Source organism: Ambystoma mexicanum (assembly GCF_040938575.1).
Source record: "Ambystoma mexicanum isolate Mex_15411 chromosome 12 unlocalized genomic scaffold, UKY_AmexF1_1 Mex_chr12_unloc.2, whole genome shotgun sequence".
In the NCBI taxonomy this organism is placed as follows: domain Eukaryota; kingdom Metazoa; phylum Chordata; class Amphibia; order Caudata; family Ambystomatidae; genus Ambystoma; species Ambystoma mexicanum.
In genome coordinates, this window is record NW_027182323.1 from 182,519 (window position 1) to 207,478 (window position 24,960).

Consider the following 24,960-nt stretch of genomic DNA (forward strand, 5'->3'; position numbering starts at 1 on the left):
CTGGTCTGATGCTGGTCCTTTTTTGAGTTCTCTGTACCCACGTTTGTCTGCATATAGAGAGACCCTTTGGATTTGGGGGGGGGGGACTTCAACTGCACGCTGAACCCCTCTGTTGATAGGTTTGATGATAAATATAGAAAACCGGCACCTCCGGCTAAGACCCTGGCAGGCTATTGGGACACCTGGAGTTACTAGATATATGGAGATTAGAGCACGGACAAGCACAAGGTAACATGCTTTATTTAGCCCGGAAAACGTGCACACACGTATTGATTACTTTTTCACCGGGGCAGAGACTCAGTGGGAGTTTGAGGACACAGAATATTTAAAGAGGGTACTTTTGGATCATGCCCCACTGGTGACTGTTTGGCAGAGGACTACACATAGGCCGCTGATTCCAGTACGGAGACAGCACGCTGAAGCACTGCTTGATGACACATTTAGAGAGCACATAGCGGACAGCATAGATGTTTTCTTTTTTAAATAGCACAGCAAGTGACGAAGGGCATCTTGCTGTGTTATATACTGCCCGTGATCGTATATAAACATCAAGCGTGGATAGCGTGGGTATACAATGGAAGCCTTCAAGGCGGTGATGAGGGTAGAGGCAATAGGGAGGATGGGTGACATCAGGAAAAGCCTACTGAGGGATCTCTCCGACAACAAGAAGAAGATAGTGATAACGGAACAGAGGCAGATGGAGGAAGGGGGACACAGTGGGACGCTGATAAAGCTCAGACAGCATTGCATAGCGCAGTGGGATAGGATAGGCAAGTTTGACTGTGCAAGATAGACAGAAACACTATATGAGGGGGCGAGAAACCATGGAGGTTACTTGCGTGGCTGTGTCGTGGACAGGTGGAAAGGGGAATAATCTGTGCAATTGAGGATGACAAAGGGATTACGCAAAGTATTCAATTAGATATAAACGCAGTGTTTGCCAAGTACTATGAGACCCTGTGTTGTCAGGAGGAGGGGGGTCATTGTGATGAAATGGAGGAAGCGCTGTCGTAAATCAAGTTGCCACGCCTTGATGTGGCACAAGCGGAAATGCTAGATGCTCCACTGATGGCGGAGGAATTGCAAGAGGTCATTAGTGCGCTACCCACCGGCAAAACACTGGGGGCCGACAGGCTCCCGGGGGACCTTTATAAAGAATACTCGGAAACGCTGGTGCCCAGACTGCTGGAGATGTTTGGGGAAGCCTACGAGAAGGGAATATTGCCGCAAAGTTTATGGGAATCCATAATTGTACCAATCCCGAAATCTGGGGTGGCTGCTCTGAAATGTGGCTATTATAGGCCACTTTCTATGATAAATTTGGATTGCAAAATCCTTATGGCGATCCTAGAAAATAGGCTTTAGAAGCTGATAGTGGCGCTGGTGCATGCAGATCAAACAGGATATGTTCCTGGCAGAGGCACGTCCTCGAACCTAAGGAGACTGCATCACTTGATAGACTGCATCAATCGAATGGGCGAGGGTTGCGCAGTGGCCTCCCTGGATGCTGTTAAAGCATTTGACTCTGTCAGGTGGGACTGGCTGTACGCAACGCTGGGGCATTTTGACGTAGGACCAGGTTTCGTAAGGTGGGTGTGCGAATGGTTTATACAGTGTCAACGGTGAGAGTACAGACAGGGAAACATGTCTCAAATAGCTGGGAAAGCGAATTCAGTGCCCCCCATGTTGCTCATCCTGATTCTAGAGCTGCTGGCAGTGTTCCTGAGGGCAGAATATGCAGAAGCAGGAATCACAGTGAAGGGTGCAGAACATGTCATACCTCTGTTGCAGATGACATACTGCTTTATCTGAGTAGGCCGGAGGATACCCTCCCTCTTGTGTTAGATGTCCTAGCTAGATATGCAGTGCTCTCTGGGATACGGATCAGCCGTAAAAAATCTTGCCCGTTCCATGTTGCGCGGTCTGCGGGATATTTAGGTACTTGGGGGTAAACATCTGGCATAACCTGATAGATGCCCATGAGCAAAATATGCAAAGGGCCTCGAGAGAACCATGCAATTCTGGAATAAATTGCTGCTGTACATGGCAGGTAGAGCTGCCCTGATGAAGATTGTGGCACTCCAGTGCGTACTGTACAACCTGGTGAATGTCCCGGATGACATTCCTAGCAAGTTCTTCCAGAGAGCGTAGAGTGTCACTAGGGAATTCTTATGGGGAGGGAAAAGAAACAGGATTGCACTAAGCATTCTCCAGAGGGACTATATTGATGGAGGGATTAAGGTGCCTGATTTTGAGCTATTTTATGTATCGGGACAGCTGCAGTTCATCGATTGGCTGGCAGACGAGACATCGCTGGACATGCTGCTCCTGCAGCCTTTGGTGGAATCCTGTTATTTAAAAGAAGTAATTTGGCTAGAGGAAAGGGATCTACCGCAGGAACCACACTTGCTAATCCATGGTAGGAAGCTGTGGAGAAGAGCTTGGAAATGAATAGGGGCCAAGGACCCCTACTCTCCACACATTCCGTTGGTAGCGATAGCGGGTCGAGACCGAGAGGTGAGGAAGGCCATCAAGTTGCAATGGGAGGACAGAGGTGTGGCCACGATAGGGGACATACTGCAGGAATGGAAGCTAATGGACTTTGAGATGATAATTCAAGAGAATGGTGTTCACACGGAGCAATTTCTGATGTATATGTGGTTGGCTCTGACAGTTTTGAGGAGATGGCCAGAGGTGCGAACTGGTATTGACAATGGCAGGGTGCTGGAGACTACATATGATATGTCAGAAGGGGGACATGTAGTGTCCCGACTATATGAGCTACTGCTAGGCCAGCGGGGGACAGCAGATTTACGAGCATGTGTGGGGTGCGAGACAGACCTGGGCAGGACGTTTACTGAAGCAGAGTGGACGAGGGTCCTTCTTTACACAAAGAGGGTCTTGAGGAATGCTAGGTTCAAGCTTGTACAGCTGTATCTAACACACTGCGCATACATGACACCATATAGGATTTCTTTGCTCACAGGAGCGAGCAGACAGAGCTGCCCCAGGTGTGATGGGGAGGGGCAGGAATGCTACACATGTTTTGGACTTGTCCTGGAATCAAAACATTCTGGATGTCAGTTGCGGACAGGGTGGCCAGGGGAGGAGTTGAAATGCAAGAGTGGTCACCCGAGGCTTGCTTACTGGGCTTGTTTCCCCGGGGGAGGAAAAGGAGTGAACGGGAAAAGAGGACTGTGCACTTGGCAAGAATGAAGGATCTAATTTGTATACTGGCAAAGCGCAGGATAGCCATAGCCTGGAAACAGGCGGATGGTCCTAATATTAATGTATGCTACAAAGATGATCAATGGTGGAGACAATCGTATGGCACACAGGGCAGTGCGCAGAGGCTTGAGAGAAGGGAGTGAAGATGTGATGTCTTGCAACATGCTTATATAGGCGATGTTTGGTACCCCACTGGAACATGATGTGCGTGTAGGGGGGCTCACTTCTCAATTGACCAACATCGGGATGGAAATGGTAGATTGTCTAATTGACGCCCCCCATGGAGAATGCTGGATGTGCTGTGGGTAAGCACTAGGGACTAAGAGAATAAAGGGACCCATGGCTGCTATGTCGAGGCACCCAGGTATAGGTTGCTGCATAAATATCCCGAGAGGTCTCGATAAACCGGGCGGACTTGCCACCCTATCATGGGTGAGGGACTTGTTTGGGCCACCTGAGGTGACACTGTGATATAAGACCCCCCTCCCCACACGGCATGAGAAATTGAATAGCTGAAGAACAATTTGGCCAACATGCTTAATGAGACAAGTGGTTAATTCATGTGATACTTTGATGCACCCTGGGACATTGGGGGGAGAGGATTGGGGGGATTGTTGACTCTATTTCACCATGTAAAACCAATAAAACAAATACAAAAATAGAAAACAAAAACTAAACAAGCATCTGCAAGCTTGATCTGGAACTCTTTGTTGCCTGCACTTATCACTTGGCTAATGAGGAAAATAATAAAAGCGTTGACAGGATGTATATGTATCTGTCCTCTATCTACAAAACTGTGTAAGCATGTCCTTCGTGTATACGAGTGTTCGTGTTTGTGTAAGCTATGCATGGTTGCGAGTGTACTCCATGACTAACGCAGCTATGTCGTAGTGTCACCAATGACGTCAGCACAATGCAATGACGTCAGCACAATGGTTGCTTGGCATTTAGTCAATGCTGTCCATTATGGTATTTGGATTCATGATTACTGTTGAGGCACCAGTAGCCCCAAAGACATTCACTGGATAGGGTTGGAATGGCTGTCTGAGAGAATATATCTCTGCATATGTGTCAGCCAGTGGTGCACTTGGGGGTTGTCTGAATAATGAGTGACTTTTTGCGTTCTTGACTCTTCGGGCCATCATGTTCATAGGGCTGACGAGGAGCATTCCTGGGACCCTCTCTTCAGTCTCCCCGCTTGTCGACTTGTCGACCAACCCTCCATACTTAGTCACTCTTGCCTTTAGTAGCCATACATTTGTTACACCTCCAAGGCGTCCATAGAAATGTGCATGATCATCGAAACTCCAGGTCGTATAGGTACATTCTCCTTCTGGGTTGCACCACACCCACTTCCCCCAGTACCTGTTATTGTCATATGGGTTGTCAATTTTTATGAAATCAGTCCAGAACATTGGGCATTCCTTTATCCTGGCCTCAGGCTATTTCTTTCTTCCACTAGCTTGTCATTTTCCTCTCCCATGTTCACATCCACCATCACTGTCATCCATATTGTCTTGTCATTAGTTTTGCAGCATTGTATAATGCAGATCTTCACCACACACAGTCCCACTAGTACTAATATTAGTGCTCCTAGTAATACTTTCAGTCCATCTGCGAGCCAAGACGGCATCCATGACCATAGTTATGCCAACCAGCTCTGGTCTTTTCCGGTCCCTTTGGCTTCTTCTTCCATCTTGGCATGCATCTTTGATAATCTGGTCACGGCTACCGTCAGTTTGCCATTCTCTCTGTCATTGGCAGGCATGAATTTGCATCACACAAAACAGGTATCACAGGTAGACAATTCCAAAGTTATTGTAAACATTCCTACCAAATGTGTAGCCTAAGTCTAACTTGCCCTCCAACACTCTAGCTAAACCCTTATGGATTTTCTATCCCTAGCTATCGCTGGTGATCCGCTTATCTACGGTGAGGGTAAAGTAAGGTGTTCACAATAACACACGTTGCACCCTCATCTATTTATGGTGCAGTGTTTGTACTAAAAAAACAACTTTTGACCCAAACAGGGAAGAAAAGTATGAGAATGAGATGCGCAAGCATTTTCCCATAGGCTCTCACCTGTTATTTTGCAAAGATGAGCTCTCTGTCCTACTTCTCTTCAGCAGGGGCGCTATAGACGGACCCAGTTGCTTCACTGGCCCGTATGCGTAATGGCCCAGACCGGCTGCGACCAATCCTCGTGGGAGTTGAGTGTTGATAACAATGATTATTGTCCGTATGCTTCTGTAAAGTCTTTCCCAATGATTATTGTCCGTATCCTTAATAATGTCTTTCTTTTCCCTAATAGGTGTTGAAGATGACTCTGCTGAGTCGCGTTGCTGACAGTGTACCCATGCGGTGTCAGAAAAGAATGGAGCTGACCCCACCAGAAGTTAAGTAGGGTTTCTAAATGAAACGCAAGGCTTAAGTGTTGCGCGGCCAAGCGTTAAATGTTTATGCGGTTTCTGACCTTGTGCTGTCTTTTTTTCTTGCAGGGAAGGCCTGGCATGGGAACGGCTATACGGGAAGCTGTCCGCGGCTGCGAGATGGAAGAACCGCGAGGATGCCTGACGAGAAGAAGGCTTCTGCGTGGATGAAGACTCCGACAGGTGAGAAAGAGGTGCCTCACAGAAGATGGATTCAAAGACAGGTAAGGAGCGCGCTGGAGATACTGTCGTGAAGCTCATAGTACTTCAAGCGGTGGTATGGCTGGCTTCAGGTAAGGTGCGCGCTGCAGATGCACAGCTGGAATCAGGTAGGTGCGCGCCGAAGATGTGAAGCTGGTATCAGGTAGGTGCGCGCCGAAGATGTGAAGGTGGAATCAGAAGATGCAGAGCTGGAGACAGGTAAGAGCTTCAGTCGACTGTAAGCATTACGTTGCATTCAGCAGATTAACGCGAAGCCTCAACATGTGGGTGGAGCCGGCTTAAAGAGTCTGGCCCTAACCACTCCCCTTTAGCTCTGCCTTGTGGCCCCACCTCACCACTCCCATAGATGTTTGCATGTGCCTTCCAATGCTTTCTAATGGCCACGCCCAGCCTGGATACACGTGCCGTGGATCCAAAGTGTGCAGAGCACACTTTCTTATGAGCCTGGCGCCAAAGGCACCAGGACAGGTTCCATTTGGACACTTTGGAAGGAGGAAATAAGGGCCCTTGGTTAGTGGCCATGACAGCACTACCCCTCAAGGCCCCTCTCATGGGTGTTCTTCCTCGTGGCCCGGGTTTCGTGGGATTGTCTCGATGGAATTGTTTCACTAGTCGTGGAACATGGACAAACTCGAAGGGTTCCCAGGTGCGGTCTTGGGGTCCATAACCTTGGCAATCAATCAAGTAGTATAGTTTTGATCGTACTACCTTGGAGTCCAAAATGTTCTTATCTTCATATTCTGGTTCTCCGTCTACGATCTCTGGCTCAGGTGGTGTCGAAATCCGAGTATCAGGTTTCATTGGTTTCAGAAGGGAAACCTGGAACACCGGATGAATCCGCATGTTGACTGGTAACTCCAATTTCATGGCAGCTGGATTAATGATGGCTTTGATGGGGTAGGGTCCGAGATATCTTGGACGAAAGGCCCGCAGTCCCTTCAATGGAATGTTTTTGGACGCCAAGCAAACTTTATCCCTGACTTGATACTGCAGGCTTCCTTCCTGTGTCTGACCGCAAACCTTTTTTGTTGTTCCTTGGCTCGGTTTAAATTTTCGGTAGCTTCTTTAAGCGACTGGGTGATGATGTTATGTAAGGAAGTGATTGCAGGCATTTCCAATTTGTCCAGCGGATCAAAGGATAACCTAGGATAACGACCATTCATTGTGTAGAATGGTGTCTGTCCGGTGCTGGTATGAATAGGGTTATTGTAAGCGAATTCAGTTAGCCAGAGAATGTTTTTCCAGGATCCTTCTGTTTACTGCAACATACATCTCAAGTATTGCTCGAGAGTCTTATTGGTCCTTTCCGTTTGGCCATCAGTTTGGGGGTGGTGACTTGTGGACAACCGTAGGTCGATTTGGGGGATTTTACAACATCTCTTCCAGAAGACTGAGACGAATTGCGTTCCTCAGTCCGAAACCAATACGGATGGAAAACCGTGTAATTGGACAATCTGTTCCAAGAATACCGTGGCCAGAGTAGCAGCAGTGGGAAGTCCTTTTAGTGGAATAAAACGTTCCATTTTTGAAAATAGATCCACTACAACCAGGATTGTGTTAAACCCTTCACAGGGTGGTATATCGGTAATGAAGTCCATAGATAGTGTATGCCGTGGTTCTGGAGGTACTGTTAACGGACGCAATAGTCCTGCAGGACGTGACTTATGGGATTTAAGTTGTGCGCAAACTCCACAGGTTGTAATAAACTAGGTAACATCTTTTCTCCAGGTGGGCCACCAATAGTTCTTTTGGATCTTGGCCTGAGTCTTTGCTATTCCTGGATGTCCTTCCACTAATGACTCGTGGTAGTTGGATATTATTTTGTTTTGAATTTCCTTGTCTTGGACATATAGTCTTCCTTGACAATAGGGTAAGTTGTCTTTGTTGGAGTACTGATCTCCTTTATTCAGCCATTCCTGTTGGGCTGATTGATCCATTTGAGATTGTAGATCAGCCTTCAAGTCTTCCCAGCAGGCGGTTGTAGCAATCTGAGTCTGAATCCGTATTTCAGGAAAATGGCTACTGGTTCTGATGGAGAGAAGGCGTCTTTGTCCTCTCCCATGCGTGATAAGGCGTCTGCTTTACCTTTTCGTACACCTGGTCTGTACGTTATGATGAAATCATATTCGGCAAAGAAGAGGGCCCAGCAAAGCTGACACGAAGATTGAGCCTTAGCAGTTTTCAAATATTGCAGATTCCTGTGGTCTGTGATAACAGTGACCGTGTGTTTTACCCCTAGGAGATAGTGTCTCCAGGTCTTTAGGGCCCCTTTAATTGCTAACAATTCCTTGTCAGTGATTGCATAGTTCTTTTCTGGTGTTGAGAATTTGCGGGACCAAAATGCTATGGGATGTAACTGCCCTGTCTCTGGATCCCTTTGTGATAGTACCGCCCCCATGGCTACACTGGAGGCATCCTTTTCCACCACATAAGGCAGGTCAGGTCGAGGATGTCTAAGAACAGCTGCTGAGGTAAATGCTTGTTTCAATTCTTGGAAGGCGTTCTCTACCTCGGAGGACCAGAAGAATTTTTTGTTCTTTGTAGGGATAGGAGTGATTGGGTGGACAATCTGCAAAAAGTTTGGGATGAATCGTCTGTAAAAATTAGCGAACCCAAGCACACTTTGCACTCCTTTGGTATTTGTTGGAGATGGCCATTGAAGAATGGCATCCACCTTACGTGTGTCCATATGAACTCCTCGTGGGGTAAGCATGAAGCCCAAAACCTCGACTTCCGTGACATGGAAGAAGCATTTTTTGGGGAATTTTTCGGGATCTGATCCTTTTCGTCCATGCTGTTATCCGTTGTACCTATTATTCTTTTGGGAGGTTTTATTGGGCAATCCCGAAGAAAATGTCCTGTCTTGCCGCAATACAAACAAAGTTGTTGTTGCCTCCTTCTTTCTCTCTCAGCTTTGGATATAGGGGCCCGCAATCCCCCAATCTGCATAGGTTTGGTTGGTTCATGAGTTTTAGTTTTATTGTCTCTGGGTCGCATGTAAACCAACCACCCTTCAGATCTTGTGCTGTCCATTTTCCGGTCTTGTAGTCTATGGTCCAGTTGTACCGTCAGATTAATGTATTCCGCACAACACTCCGGAGGGTTGACCACTTGGGCTAGCACGTCCTTTAATTCCCCACGTAACCCTCGATAAAACAGTGTGGTTCTCTTTTCTTCGGGCCAATTGGTTTGTGCAATGAGGCGATTAAAGGAGGAGATATATGTCAGCAGATCGTGGCTCCCCTGTCTGAGAGATAACAATTTGTTGTCTAGGGCTTGTCCTTGGGTGTGCCTAGCAAACAACTTTTCCAATTCCTGTTGAAATGCACCGAAATTGTGAAGCACTGGATCATCTTGGTTAACTAATGGTATGGACCAATCTGCTGCGCTGCCTCCCAAATATGAAAGAACAAAGGCAACTCTGGCACTGTCGTTAGGGAAGGCCCCAGGGCGGCACAGGAAATGGAGACGACACTGGTTCATGAATATGGCATATTTGTTGGGATCGCCGGTAGAATGTTCGGGCAGGGCCAGAGGCACAGCCCCCGGGAGGACCACTTGGACTGGTGGTGATGGCTGCGGCGAAGGGGTTGGTGCAACCCTGTGTAAAGGAAATTGCCCTGCATGAGTTTGAAGAATCTGTCTTGCCAGATCATCAGTTCGTTCCCGTGCGACAATAAGATCCCTTCTTAGGGCATTAGTCTCTTGTCTGGAGGCATGCACTTCAGCCCGCAGTTCTCCCAACAATTGGGCCAACTGGTCAGTCTCAGAGGTTTCCATAACGCCCAGGTAGAGATTCGGAGTGGCTTTGCATTCTATTTCGCTCACCTGGTCACTGCGAGGACCTTTGGATTTGGCTTCCCTGGATCTTGCTTTACCCCCAGTTGCAGCGATCTGATCTGATCAGGGTGCTGGCAATGCCCTTGGGGAAAAGTAAGAGGCAGTGAGGATGCTGTGACTGAATTGCGGACCCCCTCGAACCCCTCGTGCCAGAATGAGATGTGCAAGCGTTTTCCTATAGGCTCTCACCTGTTATTTTGCAAAGATGAGCTCTCCATCCTGCTTCTCTTCGGTAGGGGCGCTATAGACGGACCCAGTTGCTTCACTGGCCCATATGCGTAATGGCCCAGACCTGCTGCGACCAATCCTCGTGGGAGGTGAGTGTTGATAACAATGATTATTGTCTGTATGCTTCTGTAAAGTCTTTCCCAATGGTTATTGTCCATATCCTTAATAATGTCTTTCTTTTCCCCAATAGGTGTTGAAGACGACTCCGCTGAGTCTCGTTGCTGACAGTGTACCCACGCGGTGTCAGAAAAGAATGGAGCTGATCCCACCAGAAGGTAAGTAGGGTTTCTAAATGAAACGCAAGGCTTAGGTGATACGCGGCCAAGCGTTAAATGTTTATGCAGTTTCTAACCTTGTGCTGTCTTTATTTCTTGCAGGGAAGGCCTGGCGTCGGAACATGGAGAATGGCTATCCGGGAAGCTGTCCGCGGCCGCGAGATGGAAGAACCACGAGGATGGATGGAAGAACCACGAGGATGCATGACCAGAAGAAGGCTTCTGCGTGGATGAAGACTCCGACAGGTGAGGAAGAGGCGCCCCACAGAAGATGGATTCAAAGACAGGTAAGGTTCGCGCTGGAGATACTGGCGTGAAGCTCATAGTACTTCAAGCAGTGTTACGGCTGGCTTCAGGTAAGGTGCGTGCTGCGGATGCACAGCTGGAATCAGGTAGGTGCGCGCCGAAGATGTGAAGCTGGAATCAGAATATGCAGAGCTGGAGACAGGTAAGAGCTTCAAACGGTGGCAAGCGTTACGCTGCATAAAGCAGATTAACGTGAAGCCTCAACATGCGGGTGGAGCCGGCTTAAATAGTCTGGCCCTAGCCACTCCCCTTTAGCTCCACCTTGTGGCCCCACCTCACCACTCCCATAGATGTTTGCACGTGCCTTCCAATGCTTCAAATGGCAATGCCCAGCTTGGATACACGTGCCTTGGATCCAAAGAGTACAGAGCAAACTTTCTTATGAGCCTGGCGCCAAAGGCACCAGGACAGGGTCCATTTGGACCCTTTTGGAAGGAGGAAATAAGGGCCCTTGGTTAGTGGCCATGACATTAGGCTATTGGTAGGAGTATTTACAATAACTTTGAAATTGTCTACCTGTGATACCTGTTTTGTGTGATACATGTATTAGGGGAATCAACAGGGGTCCCGCCCATTAGTCCAGAATGTGTGTTTTTAGGCATAAATGTGCAACAAGATCTTGGCGTAAACCCCTCCTTCCATTGCTGTGAGAAGGTCTAGAACATATCTGTTGTGGAGTGCCATCAACCTTACTGCTCTGAGCTTTTCTTTTATCACGTTAAAGCCGTTCACTGTAGAGTTTGTCTGCATCAGCTCCCATCTGGTTATCTTCAGCCATTTCACATTTGTATAAGTCTGGACAGCTGGAACCACTGACAGGAAAAACATCTCTGTCCTGCTGAATAACCGATGTTCAGGTGGTACATCATCTAGTGAGGCTTCTGACTCTGATGAGAAATAGTTGTCTGTCTTCACTCTACTCGCTTCCACAGACCATTTCTTTCTTCCTTTTTTCTTTTACTCTCACGGACCGCTTCTTTCTCGTTTTAGTATCCATTTTATGGAAGTCCTCTATCTTCACATCTTTCTGTGGCACTACCAGTGCTGGCATATTGCTGTGTACCAATGAGCAATCTCCTCCCCAGTTGGATGGCAGCTTCTCATATGCCTTGGATCCACACACCCAATAGGGATCCATTGATACTGCTGTGCCGACCTATATTGCTGGATGCTTTTCTGTGTGCCTACACTCTGTGTTATCTCCAACCTTTACTGCACCTTCATTCTTGTAACACAATGTTGGTTTCTTCAGTGGTATTATGGGCATTGGTCCAGCTTCATTGTCTAGGGCGAGCAACTTAGTGCTTGCATCCCATTATTTCAGACACTTGCCATTTTCTCCTTGTACTGTATTGACTGGTGCATGTACTTGGGTGTGTGCATTGCTTCCTACTACTCCTTCTTTCCATCCTTCAGCTGTGTATACTTGGCCATACACGAGCATCTGTGGTCTTTCCTAACATCCTGGTTCTCCTCCTATTTCCTTGACTCCCCCCCTCTTTGGGCATGGTCATTTCTTCAGTGTTATTGTTTTTGTCTCTCCTTTCTGCGGGCCATCAGTTATGTATTGCATAGCTTGGTCTAACTGCCAGTAATTGTTCATCATGTCAAGAGTATTTATATAGCTGTCTTCATAGGGGAATGTTGTCTGAGACATCCATCTACATTTTTCTGTTTTCCCTTGGAATCTTCCTCTGGTTGTAACCATAGATAGGTACATGAGGCATGAGGTACATGCGCTTGCTGCTGGTATTTCAGTTGCTATAAACGTTCTGGAGGCGCTCAACGCATAGCGGATTAGTGAGCAGACATAGCAGCTCTCCCCAGTGGTTTCCTTACATACTTTGGTAATATGTTTGTACCATATATTTTTATACACTTGAGCAGTGTCAATGAGATATAGGTCCACACCTCCCATGTCTGTGTCGGCACTGCGCTTACCTCTCCTTACTGTGCTTACAGTGCTCCCCTGTCCACCTGACATGGTCGTTCCACCTGCTGCAGTTGAGGTAATGTTAGTAGAGGATACAGCGGTTTCAGTAGGTACAAGAGATATTTTCCAAAAGAGAAATGCAAAAACACACCTTAGAAATAAGAGGCAAAACAAGAGGTGAATGCTTTTAATAATCCCTTCCATTTACCTGTGCTGCTTGGATCCTTGTGAAGCTTGAAGATATCAGTTGTCCACCTGAAATGCGCAAAAAGTGTGCGGTAATGGATTAGTGTTGTAGTAGTTCAAGCCCTGTTGATCATATAATCTGTCAAGGCAAAAATGAATAGCTGTTCCCACACAGTCCTAATTCTAGGATCTGCAAGAACAGATGGGTTTCCTCCTTCAAGTTGTGGGTAACCTTGGGTCAAATATGCTAAGAAAACGTGATAGTACTGTAAAGACTGGAGGGGGGTTATCTGCACTCCTGCCCTCTATATGGCAGAGTAGAACCACAGAACACTGCAGCAAAGGTTCTCTATAGGGTAGCAATGGACGAGCAACCAAGGCTTAAGCTCTCAGGAGGCGATGCAGGCTGGTTCTTAAGTACAGTGTAGTCACCTAAGCCCCCCAAAAAAAATGTCCACACACTATGTTATGTGCTAACACAGTTGTTTATATATAAATAAGGTTCAAGGTATATACACAATTAATAACACACACGTTGTACTTTGACAAATCTAATATGGCAAATATATACAATGTCTATGTGGTACCACTCTTAACTATTGACTCCTTTAAAATGCATCCACCGCTGACAGCTTCCAATTGCATACAAATCAAACAGTAATGTGTATCAGCATAGGACATAGGAAGGAAGGAAAGTTAGGTTACACAATGGCAGAATGTTTTCCATCTCTACCAAGGCACAATTCTGAGTCAGGATTCTCCCACCTGGGCAACCTATAATAAAGTGAATTAACAAGCCCAATCCATTTATGTTCAAATAGTCTTGTTTCCTGGTCAAAAATGTTCCACTACCCCAATGCCTGAAATAGCAGTGTTTCATCGACAGCTCATCGATGGATTCCTCGTGAGCGTACTCCTGTTAAAGCAGGAGCCACTGTCGTCGAGATGCTGTGAAGACCGTTGTCAGGACAGCAGCTTTGAATTCTGCGGTGCTCGTCAACGATTGATCGTGGATGTCCTGCGTAGACGAGGCAAGCGGTGCACCTCGATGACAGAGTTAGGGGCTGCAAAGAGGACTCGCTGACAAGCGTAGGCACAGCAGCAGGCGTTGGGTGTCAGCGTTTGAGTCGATGATCGAGACTCGACCACTGCCGGATCTTCACTTCGTCTGCATCTTTGTGGTCTTTAGGTGGCGGGAAATCCACCGGCAGATTCTCCTCGGTCGTCAGCAACCTCGACTTTCTCTGGCGGGAAAATGCAGTTGACTGTGATCGCAAGGGAATCCTTGGCTTAAATGTTCTTAGGCAATGGTGGAACGTTGTGGCTCCGGTCGACGAGGTCACGGCGATCCTCCGAACCCGTGACGGATGTCGACGGCCTCTATGTCCTGGTGCTTACTTCAATGTTTCTCGGCGGCCCCGTCTCCATTCGACAGCTGTTTGGGACTGACTCCCAGGGTGCCTTGAGGAAGATTAGCTTCTGCACGATGTTCCCTCGTAGCTTGGGGAGAGGCCTCCTAAAAAGGTCCTCTCTTGCATCAGTCCTTGACAGACACAGAAGCTTTTGTATTTCGTTGACAGAGAGTAGCAGCAAACCTTCTTGTTCCATCGGGGCTTCAAGGATAAGCAGTTTCAAGTTTCACCTTCAGCTTCTGAACAATTGGGTAGGTGAGAGATCCCCAGATATCCACATCTGTCCCTCATTCACACTGCTGAGCCAAGCTCAGTCAGCCAATCAGTCAGAAGGGCATTCATGCAGGCAGGCGGCCAATCAGGCTCACAGTGCATTCAGGCCATTCACTTCCACCCAAACACCCATAACAATGAATGTGGATTGGGGCAAGCACCCAGCCTTTCAGCACACCACACTGCATTCATGTGCGTTTCAGGCAGGGCAGTCTCACTCTTTGTGTCACACATACAGATACCAGACACCCATAGCATGGAAAGCATATTGGTCACACACTCCTTTCATCCAGGTCCCACCCCAAGGGTGTACCCACAACATAAAGTCACTGGGGAGGCGCCAGCCAGTCTGGCCTGGACTTCCCCATGATACCATATATGGTTCTTCCACCCAACAGCCAGTCAGGGGAAGGTACAGAGTCAGGGCTTCCCAGGACTTTGGTAAAACAAGGTAACAGGTCATAGAAACCATAGGCCACAGGGGCCATCTTGTCTCCTATCAGGAATCCACTGATTCCTATGGCAGCGCCTGGGTATCCCAAAATGGAGGATACTCTGAGCACCTGTCAAATTCAGCATGGAGCTGCCACCAGCCCATATCCTGCTCTGTGGGCCACACACAGGTGCCCATAAACACACACTAGGAGTACAGGGTTGTACCCCCACCCATGGGCGCCATAAGGGCATCCCAAGGGTCTCTGTTCACCACAACCAAAAAGAGGAAGAGCTGCACTGCCAGGAGTCCCACATGGACTCCTGTGCAGAAGACAACACAGAACACACATGATAAGAGAGAACAGGACAGGAACATGGAGGCCCTGTCCCTCCAATGCATTTCCAGCATCACAAGTACACATTAGGAGGATATGCTCAGAACATGGTGGCCCTTCTAATGAAGTGGACAATTGGCATGGAATTGGCATGGAAGAAATGCAATAAAACAGTCACACTTTCATGCTGAATGTGTGTAGAGATAAAAATAACAGACTGCGTACCCTCACTCTGGATGTGTAGGAAGTCCTTTCCCTAACTCTGCTGCCTGTGAGCGAGTAACCACTGGGTGTCCTCTGCTCAGAAGTGCTGATTCCAAATTGTCTCTTTGTTCTCCTTGTTGAGAATCGTTGGCCCTGTCGATATCATTGCCAGGTGAGGCCACAGCTTTGCAGGGCTTGATGTCGCCGATATGATTCCAGACACTCTTTCCGACCAGTTCAATGGCTCGCTCAGTCACTTTCTCCACTGTATAAGGACCTGTGAATCTGGGTGCATCTCAGCATTGGATGAAGTTCCTAAGGGGAACTGTGACTCCTTGGTATACAGGTGGCTGCTTAAGTAAGTCCACTGGGTTGCTGACACTGTCACTCTCCTCTCCAACTTCAGGCCCCCCTGGTGTCGTTGTATCTGGCGAGAGATAAGAGCCACTTGCAATCAAGAAAGTCACATATTCATACATTTCCTGACCCATTACATCTGGATCATTTTGTGCATCCTTCACTGCTCTAGTGGGAGGAGCCAGGGGAAGTTGAATGCGCCGTCCTGTTACCACCTCGTGTGGGGTTAAATGGTGGTCGGACCCGGGCTTTTTGCGCAATGCGGACAGGGCTAGAGGCAAGCAATGCAACCATTTATTATTGAGACTCTTTTTAGTTTTGGCTATGGCTTCTTTAAGCAGGCCATTGAGGCGTTCACACACCCCATTCGCTTGTGGGTGATAAGCACTGGAGAATTTGTGTTCGATGCCCAGCAATGTTGTAATATGCTGGAACATCTCATTGGCGAAGTGAAGGCCATTGTCACACCGCAGGATCTCGCACACGCCCCATCGTGTGAATACTTCCTAGACCAGGAATTTCACCACTCTAAGGGTGTCAGGATGAGAACAAGGACCGGCCTCGATCCAACAGGAAAATGGACACACAACCACTATCATGTAGCGATACCCATAGCAGACTTGGATCATGTCAACATAGTCAACGTGGAGATGTTGGAATGGACCAACAGGGTGAGGTATGGCTCCTCTAACAACTCTCAATGTATGCCCTGCAGTAAATTGCTTGCACGTTAAACAGTTACTCTTGAATTTGGCCACGTGTTCCGCCAAGTTAGGACAGAACCATGTTTCTCCAATATGGACAGCAAGCACCTCCTTCCCTGTATGTGTTGGATAATGTAATTGTGTTAGTGCTGTGTGCAATAATGCGCGTGGCATAACTTCTTCCCCTGTGTTGTTTTGCTGCCAAAGGGATAGATTGTTGGAGATACTGTACATTCCCTCCTAAGCCAAAAATCCTTCTCCTCTCTGGGTGCAACTCCCTGCCGCTCCATAATTCATGTCGCTGGTAATATGTTGTACCCCTTTCATAGTTCTTGCATAATTGCATGCGTGTGAAGAAGCCTCCATTTCTAGAAGGCCCCCAAAATATGTGGCGCATTTTGCTTCCGCGTCTGCTGCTTCATTTCCTCTTGAGATAGGGTTTTGTGTGTGCTTGGCATTTCACTATTGCTAGTTGCTCTGGAAGATGTATGACATCTACCAATCTGCCCAATAGGAGTGTGTGCTGCAGCATTGATCCATCAGCACGTCTGAAGCCCCTCCTCAACCAACGTGACAGCCCAGAATGCACTTTGGGTGTCACTTAGGCTGAATCTGAATAAATTGACATCTTCCTTTCCCCTGCTGCGCTCTAATGACAATATTAAGGCCGCTAATTCTGCTGCTTCTGCTGAGTAATATGATGGCAGTCTTGCGCTTGTCACTGCCTCACTGCTCCCATCTCCTCTCAGTCTTACTACTGCTGTTCCAGTATGTCTCTCCCCATCTTTCTGGTCAATTGCTGATGACCCATCAATGTAAAGCACGTCTCCCGCTGCAATTGCGTCCTCCTGTACTTCATGTCATTGAATTCTTCTAGCTTCACTGTGCAGTCATGTGCGTAGTCATCCTCCTCTAGAACCTCAGCGATACATGTCGTTGGGTTGACAAGTCTGCATCTCACTATTTTGAGAGCTGGATTGGATAGTAACACCTCATACCCTCAAGCTGTCTGTGTTGTCAGTGTGCTCTTTGGCCTTTCCAGTATTGCAAAGAGAGCATGCTCACGTAAAGAGTGGTGCTACATCCCATGGTAATAGTCGCTGATTTGTCTACTGCAAATGCGGCTGCAGGCAATGCTTGTTCACACGGATAATGTCCTCTAACTACTTGGTCTAGCTTCCTGCTGTAGTACGCTAGTGGCCTGTGCCCCAAACCTATCTTCTGTGTCAGTACTGCTGACATCTCTACCCCATCAGAGTGTGAGAACAAAAAGAATTCCTTTTTGTAGTCTGGGAACCCTAACACTGGAGCTGTGAATATCGCTTCTTTCAGCTCATTGAATGCTTCGGTCATCTCTGTTGTCCATCGTATGATTTTGCCTCCTTTTGTGTTTGCTTCAATGCTCTCAGTTGAGGCCTGGTGTAAGTGCTGTAGTCAAAGATCCATGCCCTGCAGTAATTGCATAACCCCAAGAATTGCTGGATCTCTCTCACTGTCGTGGGTTTTTCTGTCCTGTGTATTGCCTCCGCCCTTTCTGGCGTCACCTGTCGGCCATTTTGGGAGATCATCTGTCCAATGTATAGCACTTCTTTCTGACAGTACTGTCATTTGGCTTTGTCCACTTTGTATCCCTTATCTGTTAACACCATCAGCATTTGCTCTGAGTCAATTCTACACTGTTCTTCTGTCGTACTGCAGATCAAAATGTCGTCTGCGTACTGTATGACCGTGCTCTCTGTCTGTACATTGCCTAGGTCCTGGAGGACCCTATTGAATATGGAGCATAGCTGACTTTACCATTAGGGAAGTCTTGTATTTTTCTACTTCTGGTTTTTATGCTGGAAGGAAGTCAACTCTTTTGAGTCTGGGTGTAGTGGTATAGCGAAGAAGGCATTCTTCAAGTCTATGACCATGAAACAGGCAGCTTCCGCTGGAATGCTGCACAAGATTGTCGCTGGACGAGGAACCAAAGGATATTCTGCTTCTGCAATATTATTATGAGGGTGCAAGTCCTGTATAAAACACCATGACCCCCCATTTGCTTTCTTAACAGGGTACACAGCCGTATTTCATGGTGATTCTGATGGTACTAGGATGCCCTGTTTCACTAATGCTGCAATTGTTTCATAGATGCCCTTGTCTGCCTCCTTTTGAGGGTGGGTACTGTTTGACTCTGGGCAAAATTGCTCCTGGTTTCAACTCTTCACTCCTCCCACCCCCTTCAGAAGCCCCACTTCATAGGGACTAGTGGTCCATAAGATGCTGGGCACCTTGGCCAGGTCTTCCTCGTAGAATGACAGTGCTGCTTTTAGAGCCATCGCCATCCTCTGTGGTACCTCTCTATAATGTATCTTAATTCAATATGTCACACTCATTTCAAACACCATCTCATGGTCTGATCTGTTGTCCCTGAACAATTCTTCGTCTGTCACTGTACTCAACCTGTACCCCTCAGCTACGGTGATCAATGCTTGCCATGATCTTCATGTGTCATCCATCCTGTGTACTGATATCCACTCATCTTCCACAACCACTGCTTCCAGTTCTAGTGGCACAATTGTGCCTTCTGCCTCATCCCATGGTATCTCTGGTCTGAACCAATACTCATTTGGAAACAACCACATCTTCCCTTGAATCCCTGGGAGCCATGCCATTGCAATCTCAGTCCCGTACTGGAACAGCTCATTGTCCACTGGCACCCCCATCTGTACCTTCTGTCCACAATATGCTTCTATGATTCCCTTCCATTGAGAAAATGTATCCCTGGTGTGGACCACACTATTCCCTTGTCTGTGAATGAGATCGTCCTGTTGAGCCTGCTCATAATGTCTCTCCCCAATATGTTTACAGGTGTCTGTGGAGAGTAAACTAGAGGCAGAGATAAATCGTGTTCCCCTATAGAAAGGGAAATATTGTCTGTGAAAAGAACCACTTCCGTAGCCCCAGAGAATTCTTTAGTATTCATGGCATCACCTGACAATGTATATGTTCCCTCATGAATGCAGGATTTAGTCGCCCCTGAGTCTACAAGAAAGGAAAACGTTTTGTCACCTATCAACACCTCTATGCGAGGTTCCTCCACAGGGTTGGGTGTGATCGATAGGATGGAACACATCAAGTCCGTCTGTGGGCTGTCCTATTGAGGATATAAGGACATCCCACCCCCTGAAAATGGGTTGTTCCCCACTCTGGTGACCGCTCCCAGGTTCCTAATGGGGGTTGTTGCTATGGGGTCTGTGCGTGCTACTGTCCCGTTGCTTTGTAGTATGCTGTGCTGTATCTGCTGTACCTTCTGTGTCTTTCCTGGTGTCTGGGGTGATTGCAAATACTGTGGTATAGGTTCTTGCATCTGTGGTATCTGTGCCATGGGCTGGTGTGCCTGCGGGTATGCGCCCAGTGTTAGTCCTTGCTGTTGTTGTGCTTGGTCTTGTGTGTAATACTCCTCCTGTTCCTCTTGATATGCTGGCTAGTATTCCATCCCACCATTCTGTTACACCCCCCTGCTTCTGCACACCCTCAAAATGTGCCCTATCTGCCCACACATCCAGCACTGTGGTGGCTCCCTCCCTTGCCTTTGAAAACCCCTGAATAATCCCCTGGGCTCTGCTGCACCTGCTGCCCATATCTCCGTAAACCCTGATGGAAATCCCTGTTGGTTGTGTTGTATCTGTGGCCCAGACCTGTGGCCCCCGGGTGCACCCCCTCTTCCTCGAGGCCTATGCTGCACGTTCCACTGCCCCATGAATCCCCCCCATGGGTGGTGTTGTGTACAGCTGTTGTGACATTCACAGTCCCCCTTTGGTTGTCAGTACCGCCCCTTCTTAGGCATACTTTGATCATTTCTTCTGCACTAACTTCGCTTCCTCCTGTTTCCTTTCTTCGTTCTTCATTCTCATCTTCTTTTGCAACAGCCTACAATGGTGTACTATCATGAGCTGTATTTCTGGCCAAGGTTTTGCTTCTATGCCTGCTAATTTCTTAAGATGCTTCTGTACCGGTGCTGGCAACCCTTGGCACAATATATTGTAAAATAAAGCTACTGTTTTATCCCATTGTTATCGCATTTCAAGGCGCCAAAGCTCTTGAATTGCCTGAATATAATGTAAGGGGGTTTCACCTTCCCCCATCTTACGAGCCATAATTGCAATAATATCTGACGTGTCTGGGTATTGTGTCCTTAGAACTTCCCATACGGCAGCTCAGCAGTTTTCAAACGGCAAACCATTATGTGCCGTGTCCTGGATGGTCACTCCTGGGAACCCCACCCTTTCCCATACATCATCAGCTGCCTCTGCAAGGATCGCCACAAGTAGTCCATTTACGTCCACCACTGCTAACCTCTGTCACGCTATTATACTTTCCATGTCATATATCCATTTCCCTGCACCCGTGGTTAACATATGTAGCCTACATCTCACATTCTCCTTGTCAATGTGTTTCAAGGGTATATACTGAGGTCGCCCCCCTCCCTTTTCTAGTAGGGGCAGCTATGTAAACCCTAACTCCCTGTTTGCTCCTTGTGTCAGTCTAATCTGCCTGTCGACATCCCTAATGTCCACGTATGGGTCTATTGAGGCTCCTCTAGTCAGTCGCACATACTTGTCCAACTCCCCCGTGATCCTAGTGTCAGAACACGCTGTAGCGGTCTCCACCTTCCTTTGTCCTAGGAGATCCCTAAGTCTCTCAAAGTATGGGACTAGGTAATCGATGTTGCATAACTCGTCCACTGACCGTGTTGTTGTCTCTCTTAGATCCCCCTGTTCCGGTCCCCATTTCCCATGTCACATATTTGTCTGCACTTTTCCCCATGGGTTGAGGCTTGAGTCGTCCACTTCCCTCGTCCCCACAATCCCTTGTTTCGTTGTCTGAATCAGAGCCCATATTACTACAAAAGTCATCCATGAATCTCAGTCTCCTAGAAGTGGTGTATGTGTTAGGATTTGTAGTGAACTTAATGTCACACAAACCGTGCCTGTCCCCTCCCCCGCAGGACCCAGGCATGTTGGATCTGATATGGCGGTAGTCCTATCCTGTGTGGTTGTGCTGTCTGGCTCCGCTTGTCCGCTCCCTCCTGCTCTGTAATTTCCTGTGCTCACTGTCCATAGTGTTTTTATGTCTCTGTTTGCACGCTCCTCCTCCTTGCATGTGTGCTCTCGTGCTAGTCGCTCTACCTGACACTTTTTTAGTTCCCTATTAACATTTGTTTATCCTTCTCATCTGCTTCCCTTTGTCTCTCGATCTCTTCTTGCTCCTTCCTCCTCTGCTCCTGCTCTTTCTCTTCCTCCCTCTTACTTTCTCTGTGGTCCCTCTGCAACCTCTCTCCTCTTTCCCTCTCCCTTCTGTCCATTTCCTCCATTATCTCGGCCCAGTCTCTTGCTTCACTGAGCCCCTTGAGGCCCTCTATTTCCTTTGTTACCCCGGCTGACTCTCCCTTCTAGCTTTAGGGGAATCTGTCCCCCTACCCATTCATTTGTTGCTATGCCCCCTAGCCCCTCATTTTGCTCCTCTGTGCCTCGCAGCTCGCTCCCTTTTCGCTGATCGGTTGCCCCATTCCTTTCTGTCCCTCTTCCTTGGTATATGGTGGTGGTTTAAATATCGGGTTTGAATACCCCTCTGTTGCTTTTAGCTCCCATAGTGGGTACATCCCCTGCTCATCGTCTGTGTCCTCTGAGTTTTTGCTTGCAGGAGAGAGGGGGGGAGCAGAGGGTGGATGTGCAGGCCACTGTGCCTCCTGCTGGCTCAGCATCCACTGACACCTCGCTGCATCCCCCTCACCCTCCTGAAACATCCTCCACATTGCCATGCGGCTTGCTAGCTTCTTCCCCTTAAAGGTACCCTGTACGTGTGTCAGTAGTGATTGCTGCACATCCTTGGAGAAAAATCTGCGTGGTGGCCATGGTTTGGTCAATTTACCCTTGGTGCTTTAAGTCCATTCTACGCTATACTTACAAATCTCATCCTTATATGGTGGGAGGGCCTTACACAGATGCTGTAGGGGCATGTCACCCCTGCACTCCCCTTGATACATTGCCTTTCGAGGATTTTGATATTCCACTGTTAAGGGAAGAACACAATATAGTGGCAGTACAATTGACCTCAAGCCTTTCTAACTCAGCAACAACCTTTCAAACGTGCTTCGCGCACTGCCCTTTCACAACTCTCTACCTCCTCAGGCACACCCACAAATCTTGCACATGCGCCTTCCGTGCACCCTCACTGGTCAACCTCCTTTATCGACTTCAAGTTCCTCAACAATGTGTCTACAACACCTCATGCTCTCCAAGTCCTATGTACAAACCTACGGGTGATGTCACCAATTCACTAAACAAGACAGTGCTAAAAATCACTTACAGTGTGCACAATGCTACAACCCAGTTGCCCAAAAGTACACACAATACTTCTTTCATCCGTGCTCTCAAGACAATAGTCTAGGTTGTTCGCCAGAACTTTTTACCTCGAAACCGAATGTGCCCTACTGAAAAGGACATCTACCCCCGCTCCTGTCTCTACTAAACTTGACAATACTTTCGACAATGCTAAACAATACTTGACAATACTCCACAATACTCAATACCACCCTCGCAACCCCCGCTACTCGCCCTCTCCCCTCAGTTGCCGTGTGGCTGGGTCAATACTTACACTCTGTGATCTGCTGACACTGCTCGGCTGCTGTGTCTCCAAAAGCTGCCACTTCGCTCTTCTGGTCTGCTAGACTCCTCACGGACCACGGGCAGGATATTTCCCAGGCTGGCTCCTGACAGACTTTGCACGGGGCACGCTTTCCCCGTTGTCTCGAAATCTGCAAGGTGTTCCACAGCCTCAGGCTCTGTAGCACGAGAATCAGCTTAGTGCCGGGCTAGCATAGCCCATCCATCGACTCTGCTACCAACTTGTTGGGATGGTTCCCCGGTATGCCAGAGCTCGTCTCAGGTACGTCCCACTCCCAAGGGCCCAACATCCTTCCCCAGAATAAACGGAGGACTCAGCCAATGGCAAGTTAGAACTGTGGTTTATTGCAAAAACCAACAGGGATCATAGAAGACAATCAGGATTCTCTAGTACATCTCAAATTTACAATGTGTGCTCCCCAGTTTTGTTGTGCTTTTGCGTCATCACCCGGGCCCTTCCCCAAAAACCTTTCTCCCCTGCGGATTGGGTACAGAGAGTGGTTACCCCAATAGTAAACCCCTATAGAGGTTATTCTACGGGTCCTTGCATGTCAGGTGGCAGACCTTCCCCGTCCCCAAGAAACTATCTATTACATTGTTGCAGAGTAGTAAACTTACCATTGGCTCTTGACCCTTGCCATCCACCCCTTGGTGTTGGTCTCGTGATTGGCTGGAGTTGGCCTGGGGCCTGACTCGGTTCTCAGCTCTCTGTGCACCTCTTCAAGGTGATGTGAAATGACTATGGTCCTCATTACGAGTTTGAGTGGACCGGCACCCGCCCGCAGACTTTGACGGTGCCAGTGTTTCAGTGGTCCCCATTCCCATGGAGTCGTATGCGACTCCATGGGAATGGGGATCAACATTTTACCGGCGCCTGACTTACGGGACCGCTGGGGCTGCAATGCCCCGGTCTTTCGGGCAAGTCAGGCACCGGTAAATCATTACGGGTCAGGCGGCTACCTACCGGTTTTACCGGCACTGTTACCTCCGGACTTGTAATGAGGGTCTATTTGTCTGAATTGTAACTGGTAGTAGACCACCTTTGCCTATGACAGTGCGTCTCCATGTTGCAACACTTGTTTCACCTTTCGGCTGGGCAGCTGGGATTGGCTTGCTTTCCCACCACAAATGAATGCCCATTGTCTCGTTCAGCTGCATCACATGCTTGTTAACTAAACAATCGAGCTCTGGGTTCTGCAATTATGAGGATTTATTCCCTTTTTCTGCAGCTGGTCCCTTGTCGTCTAGAGTTTGGAATGCGACTCGTTTATCTCTGACCTTGGCTGTGAGGTTGGTCTGCACTCCTTGCAGCCTGAGTCTGCTCCTTCTGCCTTCGTTCTGTGGCTTGAGGCCTATTGTAATTTTCCTTAGTCTTATACTGCGATGTCTACACATTCGTGTTATGTTAGGTTTCCTATAAATTAGTCACATGTGGTCCTATTAGGCTCCATATATGTATAATTCTGTAGTCCCATAGGGTTAGTTGCTATAAGTATCTGCAAGTTTGCTCAAGATCTGTTGTTGCCTTGTGTTTCTGCATTACTGTATTGGGCTAATGAGAAAAATACTAAAAGCTTTGACAGTATGTATACATATCTTTCCTTTATCAATAGAACTGCAAAAGCATGTGTGTTTGTGTAATGCGGTACAGGGCTGTGAGTGTGCTTCATGACGAACGTTGCTATTTCATGGTGTCACTAGTGACATCAGCTCAACTGTTGCTTGGCGCTTAATCGAGACTGTGCATTAGAGTATTCCCATCCACGATCTACGGTGTGTCCCCCGTTCCTGAAAGGACATGCGCTGGATTAGGTCTGAATGGCTGGCTGAGGGGTTACCTTTCTGTGTACAAATCAGCCATTGGTGCACTTGGGGTTCCTCTGAAATATGATGGGTGACTGCGAGCATTCCTGGCTTTTCGTCCC